The sequence below is a fragment of the Zingiber officinale genome, chromosome 11B (assembly GCF_018446385.1).
Source record: "Zingiber officinale cultivar Zhangliang chromosome 11B, Zo_v1.1, whole genome shotgun sequence".
NCBI classification, from domain to species: Eukaryota; Viridiplantae; Streptophyta; class Magnoliopsida; order Zingiberales; family Zingiberaceae; genus Zingiber; species Zingiber officinale.
In genome coordinates, this window is record NC_056007.1 from 23,820,697 (window position 1) to 23,832,143 (window position 11,447).

Consider the following 11,447-nt stretch of genomic DNA (forward strand, 5'->3'; position numbering starts at 1 on the left):
GGAGCATCCACCACTTCCTAGACAAAGCCTTTCAACAAAATTCAATATTTAATATCCTTATAGTAACCCTAGGTTTAACCATTAAGAACAATCGAATCACAAGTTCGAAAAAAACAAAAGAAATATAAACTCGAATCATAAATTCGAAACCTAGAAATGTTAGCCTCTTGTGTTTGGTATTTCAAGATCTAAACAAAAAGATGAACTAGTTATGATGCGGAAACTAATAACTATTTATACCTTTTGTAGCTTATGGACATCAAGATCTTCTATCGTATTCCTCTTCTTATCTCGGACGTCGTGTGAGCGATGATCTACCGAGATGAGAATCCACCCAAGCCTCCTTCTTCTCCTTGCAAGTTTCGGCCACCAACAATCTCCTAGGGATGAAGAACTTCAGCCACTAACCAAGCTCCAAGGGATGCTAGGAAACAATGTCTCCTATCTCTTGTTCTTCTCCAAGCAAAATCCGGCCACCAAGATCTCTCCAAGAAGATGATGCCGTCGACCACTTAAGAAGAAGAATAGGGGAAGAGAAAGGAGAGAGGGCCGGCAAATACTAGAGGATATCTTGTTGTGAGGTGAGGCACCTCTACCCCCTCTTTTATATTTCTTGGTCTTGGAAAATAAGGAAAGTTTTAATAAAAACTTTCTTATTTTCACTACAAGAAAAACGTCATTCAACAACACTCAAACGACAACGGTTTTATACCAAACCGTTGTCTTTTTACCTTTTAACAATGGTTTTAACAAAAACTGTTGTCTTTTAGTAATTTTTTTGGCCTATGACAACGGTTTTTAAAAACCGTTGTCTATTTATATTTTTTTGGGGATACGACAACTACTTTTAAAGGGTACGACAACAGTTTTTTAAAACTGTTGTCTATGTGCGCTTTTTTAGGATTACGACAACGGTTTTTAAAAACCGTTGTCTATTAAGTGTTGTTGAATGCGATTGTTTTTTCTTTCTCCACTTTTTCTCCTTCGTCATTTTTCTGTCTATTAAGTGTTGTTTACGCCTTGTTTTTTTCTATCTCTTTCCCAAAACCCTACTCTTCGCCGCCTCCTCCTCACCGCCCTCTTCGTCGCCTCCCTCCTCACCACCCTCTTCACCGCCTTCTTCGTCGCCTCCCTACTCACTGCCCTCTTCGCCGCCTCCCTCTTCGCCGCCTCCCTTCTCACCACCCTCTTCGCTGCCTCCTTCCTCGCCGCCCTCTTCGTCGCCTCAACTTTCGGCCTCGCCACCTCCTCCTCGCGGCCTCTACTTTCAACCATCTTCACCGCCTCCTCCTCGTCGCCTCGACTTTCAGCCATCTTTGTTGCCTCCTTCTCACCAGCGCCTCCTCCTCGCCACCTCGACTTTCATCCATCTTCACTGCCTCCTCACTAGTGCCTCCTCACTTCTGCCACTGGAACATGCATGTTTGAAAGTTCTAAATCTAACTCCTAGCTAGATTACTTAGATATTTAGATCTTCCCAAGTCCTTGAGCCCGTGTATGTACTAGCACTATTCTAGTTATTTCAAATTCCTATTTAATATTTTTTTTCTTATCAAAATTAGCATTAATTGTTCTTTTATTACTTTTTCTCATCAATAAAATGCTTTCCAGATATGAGGATTTTTTTGGGGGCAACAAGAAAAAACAACAAAAAAAGGGTGGTACTGTTGGAAAGAGAAAACACTCTTCCTCTGAACTTGACTCTGTTGATCATTTTGAGAACACTGATGAAGATGTTGAGAAGAATAATAGCGAGGTCACAAAGCCTAGACATTGTGCTTAATTTCTCTGATTCAACTATTAGAATGAGTTTGACATCTTATTAGGCATGTGTGTTTATTTTTGCAATTTCCTTTGATGCAACAGCAAAAGTTACTCTCAACTCATGAAAAGGAGCTTCAAAAGATGCGTTCAAAAATAGAGGAAATGGAGAAAGCAAACTTGGATCCTAAATCCTGGACTATGCAGGGAGAGGTACATCTTTTTATTTGTATATTTATAGAAAGATCTATATAAAAGAACCAAGAGTTGTTTTTTTTTTTGTAGTTTTCGATTTTGCATTTAAAAGAAAGAAAATGATTTTATTTCTATAACATTTTGAATTATATTGAAGACTAGATATTGGGTTTAACAATTTACTTCTTGCAATAGGTTACTGCTGCTAAAAGGCCGAAGAATAGTGCTTTGGAAGTGGACCTTGATTTTGAGCACAATGTAAGACCTGCTCCAGTAATCACAGAGGAAGTTACTACTTCCATTGAAGATATAATCAAAAAAAGGATCATCGAGGTAGTTTCGTTGTGTTACAATATTAACAGCATTAGATACTTGTTTTCCACCAATGTGCATAGTCATTCATAAAAAAGAGCAGAATGAAATTGTTATCACTTGTCTTTAATGATCAACTAATGCTCTTCACTCTTCGGTCCTTACTAAAATGATTAAGATATTCTAAAGTTAGATTTCAGCCTGATGAAGAATGTTCTTTGTGACTGTACAATAGTGCAAGCAGAGCAATTAAATGTGCTAGTTGTTGTAAGATTTTTACTGAAAATGTGTGATAATACATATAGTTTGTCAGGAGTAGGTTTATTTGCTGAAATCACTCATTTTACAATTTAACAACATTTAGGAAGTGCATTTCTCGGTGCTCTAGCATTATGTTTAGGCAAAGTTATGGAATTAATTTATATTTTTTTTATCTAACAGAAGTGTTAAGTAATTATCTTTACAACCTTTTATTCTTGGACTTTCATTTACAAAAGTATTTATCCTCTGTTGATGGTAATTTTCTTAGCAGATGAACTATCCAATCTGGCTAACCGGTCATTGTGCATACCTAGTCTTAGCGTTCATCTTTATTTTTAAATTAATTGTAAAAGATTCAGTTTAAGTCTAGTCAATCAGTGTCAGTTCCAGGATTGTGGATACTATTTTTGTGCCATCATCAGACAATCTAATTCAAGTTTATGATTGCTTCCAGGGTCATTTTGATGACGTTGAAAGAGCACCTATCTTGCCATCTAAACCCCCTAAGGAGACCAAAGAGATGGTAATTTTCTTGTTCTGTCTAAATTTGGCAACATTAAGATATATAAATTGAACACTTCTAAGTGGGAACAATGTCATAATGGACTTTTTAACAGGATGAAAATAAGAGTAAGAAGGGTCTTGCCGAGATATATGAGGTTCGCTGCTTCATTCATGCAAATCATTTTTATTAATCAGCTAATGCGTGATACATAGACTATGCTCACTTCTCTCTCTCTCCTTTTTTTTTTTGTAATTTAGGAAGAATATGCGCAGAAGACGGGTCTAGCTCCAGTTCTTCTTTCTGCTTCTAATAAACTTAAGATTGAGGTATTTTACTTGTCCACTTATTTACTATTCCTATGTGGTAAATTTTGTCATAAAAATTCAAACTGAACCCTGGCAATTAGTAGCTATTTTTACCAAAATTATCTACATTTTTTTCAATTTCTAATTTCAGTTGCTGGTAGGATAGTAATCATAGTTTAGTGATTGATGGCTGATGAGAATGAGAATTTGTATGTCTTAGGTGTCAATTTATAAGTCTTCATCGACGCATTTTCTTTAAGCTCCTTACAACTGTTGTATTCTCACTATTGAGAAATTATATTGAAACCTCTCAAACTCTTTGGGTTTTCCCTCCTTTCTGTTCGTTTTCCTGGGAAACTTTCTCAGAAGTCCTGATGGAAGATTATATTATTGATAGATGTCTTTCTTACTGATGCATATAATGACTTTACTTTATAGCCAAAAAAAATTGACATTGGGATATCTGCAATCTGAATTTGTTAATAATACAGATCCACTAGATCTATGGTATTGATCTGCGATAACATCTGGCTGCTTGTGTAGCTTCTCAGCTTTTCTCATACACTTTTTCTTTTATGCCTGCAGGCAACAATGCTATTCAAAAAGATTTCCTTAAAGTTGGATGCGCTGTCTCACTTCCATTTTGCTCCAAAGCCAGTTAGCAATAAAGCTTATCAAGTGTTTAATTCTTTTAGTATTTATTTCTTGATTGACCATAAGTTATGATGTAGGTTATTGAGGACATGTCTATACAAGTCAATGTACCTGCTCTAGCAATGGAAGAGGTAAAAATATCTTTTGGAGTTGTCTTTTAGTTTATGGTAAAAATAGTTTCGAGTCACTGAAATACAATGGTTTTGCAGGTTGCTCCATTGGCCGTCTAAGATGCGGCTATGCTTGCCCCTGAGGAGATTTTTCATGGAAAAGGAAACATCAAAGAAGAGGCAGAGTTAACAAAAGAAGAGAGAAAAATGAGACGGGCCAACCAGAAAAGAAGATTTAGAAGATTGAAAGGTATCCTTTATTCGCTTATATTTATGGTTCTGCTTATTTTCATGCTTGTCTACAATCTGTGCATAATGGTCAAAAAAAATTAGTGGCGAACTTGTGACAGACATGATCCACCACTTAGAATTACATAGTTCTTGTGCACAGGATTGCATAATTTCATTCTGCTCTTTTTAGGTGTCCTCAAGAGTATTGGGAAGAATGCCGACAAGCTAAAAAAATGAAGAGACTTTAACAAATTAAGGAGCACTAGGAGCTACAATTCCTCCTCTTCACTGACATCTAAGTAGAAAATCTTGTGTTATATTGTTCTACCTTTATTTTTGTAATGCTCAAAAATTCTCAAACTTATTTTAGAAATATTCTATAATTTTTCTGGAATTTTAGAGTATTTTTATGGAATTTTTAGAGTAGCGGAGGTAGCAAAAACAAATAGAAAACGAAAACGGCCTAAGCGGGAATTAAACCCGAGACCTATGGTTTACGGATAATTTTAGTAACCAGTTGAACCCAGCAGGGCCGTGCTGAAAGGAAAGGGAGGCAATTAAATTTATGTTAGATTTGGGCGGAAATTACCACTTAATATAAATAGGAAATAATTAAGTGAAGGGTTATTTGGATCGTGATTTTTCCTCTCCTCAAACCCTCACCGCCGACTTCCCTTCTCCTCTCCTTCTCTCAGTGCCAACCACAAGGAAGGCTAAGGTTCGGCCCAAGGGCACTTTCCGGCGATGACTTCGAGACGAGGACACTCCCCTTTGCGAGAAGAGCACGTAGAAGTAGGAGAATCGTCAAGGAGATCGTTCTTCCGGGAAAACTAGCGATTAGAATCGTAAGAAACTTCGAATAGGAGGTAAGAAACCCCTCACCTGCAGTATAAGTAGTTTTTCGTACGATTCTATGCTTTTAAATTTGCTACATGTAGATGTTTCGACGCATATGGTGTATTTGACCCTCCTCGCAGATTTAGGGATCTAGTTGAGCACCTCTAGATGGGCCTGACACGTTTTCTCTTTTCAGTTGGAGATTCTAGACATTGTCGGGTGCCTAAAGGTGGTCTCCCTAATAGAGGGGAGAGTTGGAGCACACTAAGTGTTCGATAAAATATCTAGCTCAGTAAAATGCTACAGTAGGCATTTTTAATGGCTCAGTAGATGCAATAGAAGCATTTAAATAGATTAGTTAGCCTTGCCACAGCATATATGGGACTACGGTCCAATGGGTGGGCACCCACAGTCGCCTCTAGGTTTAGATAACCTAGTAGAAGTAAGGTAAATTAATTAGCTATGATTCAGTATTTTATTTTCAGTAGTGGCACTGTACAGGATTAGATATCCATTGGGCTGGGCTCCCATAGTCGGTCCCTAGGTTTAGATAACCTAGTAAACCTTGCTAAATTCGAGATTTGCAACCCCGGGTTTAGTTGAGGATGCGCGCATAGCATGTACAGTTGCCGGGCCCATTAGCAGTATGATTATGTATTTTAATCTATTATATTATAGTTTTTTTCAAAACTCACAAAGATCAGTTATGTTAGTTGAGTTTAAATTCAGTTCCAGACTAGTTTAATTCATGTTCAGCTCAGTTTTCCTTGTTGTTACACATGATAGTTATGGTTAGCTTTGTATGTCATGCTTTGGTGTTCATGTTCAGTTTTTATTACACATGTTTAGATGATAGTATGCCATGACTAGCTTTGATTTCTATGTATGATAACATGCCATGTTTCAGTCTAATCAGTGCACTTTCAAACAGCATGTTTTAAAAGCATATTGCATCGAATGCATGTTTTAGTGAGGTAGATGGTTTCTTACTAAGCGAAAGCTTATAGATACTTTCTTTTCCTTATACTGCAGATAAAGGTAAAGGAAAGATGGACTAGCGGAGGCTGGAGGACAATGATACGAGGATGTGTGTGGGCAGGAACTTGGAATAAAAGATCTTAGGGATCTAACAAGCTTTATTTATGCATTAGAACTTTCAGCAAAATTAGTTAACTGTTAGAACCTTATTATTCTACACATAGTACATTTGCATGCCATGAATTAGTGAATCGTGCGTGATATCATGTTTAAAATGTTAGCTAATACATGTTAAAAATGTTTCTAGCTGCTATAAACTTGATGTGTATGAGTTGGGCACGAAATAGTACTACAATCAGGGGTTATGATTCGAAATCAGAAACCCAGATCGATCTACAGATCGATCAGAATTGGGTTGTACCACTGGATCGGTCAGCTGACCTATCCAGATGCGAACAGAGAGTACAGCAGCCGGCCGATCAGTGAGCCACTGGATCGGTCTACCGACTGATCAGTGTACTCCTGGATCGGTCGATAGACCGATCCAGCCGCATACAGAAGCAATATAGCTTATGGATCGGTCAGCCGACCGATCCAGAGTTTTTTCTCCGTGCCAGTATCAAGCTGGATCGATCCGATAGCCCAATCGATTCATGGATCGATTGAAATGCCTGATTACAGCTAGCAGGACATCCGAGAGGCATAGATTATCTTCCCTAGCATGTGTACAACTCCTAGGTATACCTAGAATATTAAGTTCAGATTTTACAGTAATCAGTTTAGTAAAATTTTAATCAATCCAGATTTCCGCAATAGTAATTTAGCACAGCATAATGTAGCGATCGGCCTCACAGCCTAGTCAGTAGAAGGCGGGTCGTTACAATTTTAATAGTGTTATCATTTTGTTGGTTGCTTATGAAATTTTGTTGGTTGCTTATGAAATTTCTTCAGAATGTTATAGATATTATTTTTGAATGCTAGAAAATTGTATATTAAATTTTATTTTGAAATTTAGTATTTTGAATGATTTATAATATTAAAAAATTATGTATTAATTTTTTTTCTAAAAAAGACAACGGTTTTTCACCGTTGTCGTAGATAGTTTAAAACTGTTGTTGAAGACCCTATTATTAAAGGTAGATGCTCAAAGACAACGGTGAAAAACTGTTGTCTTTGAAGGAAAAGACAACAGTTTTTCACTGTTGTAAAAATGTTGTCTTTGCCTTCAAAGACAACGGTTAAAAACTATTGTCTTTGGCCACCCCTTTTAACAACACGACCTTTAACAATAGTTCAAAATGGGCTACGACAACGGTGAAAAACCGTTGTTGTTAGGTTTTTTTCTTGTAGTGTTTCCTTGCCATTGAAAGGAAAATTTAATTGATAAAAAAAATTCCTTTTCTTCTATTAATGGTCGGCCACCACCATCTCCTCCAAACAAGGAAAGTTTTAAACACAAAACTAAAACTTCCTAATTTGTTTCCAAAAATTTTTAAAATAAAAATTTCTCTTTAAAAAATTCCCTTCATAGTTGGTTATAAAAGGAAACTTTATAAATTAAAATCTCTCTATTAAAACATGTGGATGATTACAATAAGGAAAATTTTCTACAAAATTAAAATCTTCTTCTCAATCTATAAATAAGGAAAGATATCAAACCTTTGTCTTAATCTTTTGTAGAAACTATAAAAGGAAAGATTTAATTTTAAAACTCTCTTTGTTACAAAAAAGGAAAGTTTTATAAAAAATTAAAATCTTCCTTTTAACTACAAATAAGGAAATATATCAAACCTTTCTCTTAATCTTTTGTAAAAAGCTATAAAAGGAACGATTTAAATTTTAAACTCTCTTTTAAAACCATGACATTCACATAAGGAAAGATTTTAAAAATTAAAATCCCTTTTAATTTAATTATAGCCGACCACCTAAGCTTGGGTTCAAGCTAGGGCCGGCCACCTACTTGACCCATCTAACCTTGGTTTGGCCGGCCCTAGCTTGGGCTCAAAGCTAAGCTTGGCCGGCCACCTTAAGGTGGGTAAGAAGGTGGGTATGGGTGGGTATAACACTTTATAATTAAGAGGCTATGACAGGGACCAAGAGGAGGAATTGGTTTTGGTCTCCCGATGAACTTGAGCTTCCCGTGTTCGCCCCGAACACCCAACTTGAGTTCATCAATAATAACTCATACCACAAAAGAGTTATTATTGAAATACCGCTCCAATCCTATATTACTATATGGGCTCCTATTATCATGAGTGTGTTAGTCTCCCTGTGTTTAAGATATAAAATGTCAACTAATTAAATGAGTTACTAACAACTCACTTAATTAATATCTAGCTCCAAGAGTAGTACCACTCAACTTCATCATTATGTCGGACTAAGTCCACCTCCAGGGTTTACATGACAATCCTTATGAGCTCCTCTTGAGGACATCATCAACCTAGATTGCTAGGACATAATTTCATTCTATAATCAATAACACACCATATAAATAATATCATTTCCCAACTTATCGGGCCTATTGATTTATCGAACTAAATCACACCTTTTGATAAATTAAAGAAATGAATATTGAGTATATGTGCTTGTTATTATATCATGATTAAGAGCACACGCTTCCATAATAACAAAGGTCTTGTTCTTTTATGTAGTCAGTATAAAAAGAACATACCTTAAATGATCCTGCTCAATACACTCAGAGTGTACTAGTGTAATTTTATAGTCAAGATAAACGAATACCAAATTACACTACGACTATTCCAATGGTTTGTTCCTATCCATCTTAATCGTGAGCTACTATTTATAATTTATAAGGAATTGATAACATGACCTTCTGTGTGATACCACATACCATGTTATCTATAATATAAATTAAATGAACAACTACACTTAGCATATAAATGTAGACATTTGACCAATGTGATTCTTTATTTCAAAATAAATGTTTACAAAAAGATAGGCTTTTAGAAACTATTACAGTGCACTGTAACATGTCTCCCACTATCCTCAGCAATCTTCAGATGCTTCAGAAACCTTCTTAACCAAACAGCCTCTTGTACAGCTGCTGCACAAGCCACACACTCAACTTCCATTGTCGACAGGGCTGCACAAGCCTACTTCTTGCTATTCCATGAGATGGTGCCACCATTCAGCAAGAAGGTATAGCCAGATGTGGATTTTTTGTCATCAAGGTCCCCGCCAAATCTGCATCTGTGTAGCCACTTAGGCTCATATCTGATCCTTGGAAATAGAGGGAATAATCTGATGTCCCTTTGAGATATTTGAATATCCTCTTCACCACTTTAATTTCCAGTGTCTCGATCCTGGGTTTGATTGGAAATGACTAACTAAGCCAACAGTATAGCTTATATTAGGACGAGTACACAACATAGTGTACATTAAACTACCAATAGTACTAGCATATGATTTTTTCTTCATTTCAACTATTTTCGTAGGAGTCTTGAGATACATGCATTTTCTCAAAATAGTACCTCTCACTAGAGGTGTATGTTCAATATTATATTATGATATATTAAAGTATTGTAATATCTTAGTGATATAAATTTCTTGAGACAAACTCAAAATCCTTTTTGATTGATCTCTAATGATTTTCACTCCTAAGATATACTCTACTTCTCCCATATCTATTATGTCAAATTGTGATGAAAGCCAGGATTTGACTTCTATCATACACTTTATGTCACTTCCAGCTATTAGCATATCATCAACAGATGATGATAAAATGATAAACTTTTCCTTTTTTCCTTTCTTAGGTAAATACAATGATCCTCATTGATCATTTCGAAACCAAATGATAAAATGACTTCATTAAATCTTATGTTTCATTGTCTTGATGCTTGGTTTACCCTATATATATACTTCTTAAGTCTATATACTCTATTTTCTTGGCTTTTAACAATGCAATATTTTGGTTGCGCCATATAGATTTTTTTATCAAGATTACCATTAAAAAACTATTTTTACATCCATGTAATGTAATTCCATATCAAATTGAGCTACTATAGCTAGGATGATACATATTGACACAAACTTCATAACTGGGGAGAATGTCTCTTCAAAATAAATAGTCTCCATTTGGGTATATCCTTTAGCAACTAAATGAGTCTTGTATCGATTAATCGATCCATCTTCTTTTCTCTTTACTTTGAGAATCCACTTATTCCCAATATCCCTTTGCCCTGGAGGATGATCGACTAAATCCCAAACTTAATTTTTTTCATTGACTCCATCTCCTCATCCATTGCAATTTTCCATTTTTCTCTTACTGAGCTTCTAAAGCTTCCTCAACTGTTCGAGGTTCCTCATCATCAACTGGGAGAATCATCAATGCCTTATCCTCAATGTCAAACCTTCTCCAAGGAATAATCTAATAACTACTTCTTTATAGTTTAGACTGTTGAGAAATAGACTCATTCAGTGGCAAATTATTCCCACTAGGTTGACTAGATTCAGGCATCTTCAGATTTGTTGATAAAGGAACATTATCCTCCTCCTCTATCTCATATAGAGAATAGTATTATCAATTTCACATCATGTTGGGAATTCAGTTTCAAGAAAAATAGCATTTCTTGACTATATTTTAGAGATGGTTCCATCTTGTTGCCAATAAAAGTCTTAGAATACCTTATAAAGATACACTTCTTACCTCTAGGTCCTAATTTTCTATATTCGTTAGTCTAATCATGAGCATAGGTAGCTAACCCCCAAGGTCTCAAATTACTGAAATCTAGCTTTCTGCCTATCCAACGTTCATGTGGGGTAGATGGAACTGACTTTGAAGGCACTTTGTTAAGTTTATAAGTCACAGCTAATAATGCATCTCCCCAATAGGAGATTGACAAATTAACCTACAGCATCATAAACCTAACCATTTCAATAAGAGTCCTATTACTTCCTTCAGCAACCTCATTTTACTGTAGAATTTTAGGGATAGTTAGTAGTCTAATAATCCCTTTCTCATTGCACATGTTTTGAACTGATCAAACAAATATTCACCTCCATGGTCAGTGCACAAGGTTTTAACCTTTCATTCCAATTAATTCTCAACTTCGTTCAAGTAATGAATGGAGCAATCTAATGCTTCAGATTTATGAGAAATCAAATACACGTGACCAAAACGTGTAAAGTCATCAATAAATATAATGAAATAAGAACTCCCATTCTAGTTTTCAGATTCATTGGACTACAAATATCCGAATAAATTAATTGCAATGGTGATTCAACCCTAATAGCCTTTCTAAATAGTTTCCTAGTTGCTTTTCTAGTAAGACAATGCTC

The 11,447-nt window shown here is 35.9% G+C and overlaps 1 pseudogene; it reads left to right on the top strand.

Annotated features, from left to right (window-relative positions):
- Positions 1–1,704: 1,704 nt before the first annotated feature.
- LOC122035190 lies at positions 1,705–4,334 on the top strand (annotated as a pseudogene).
- The last annotated feature ends 7,113 nt before the right edge of the window (positions 4,335–11,447 follow it).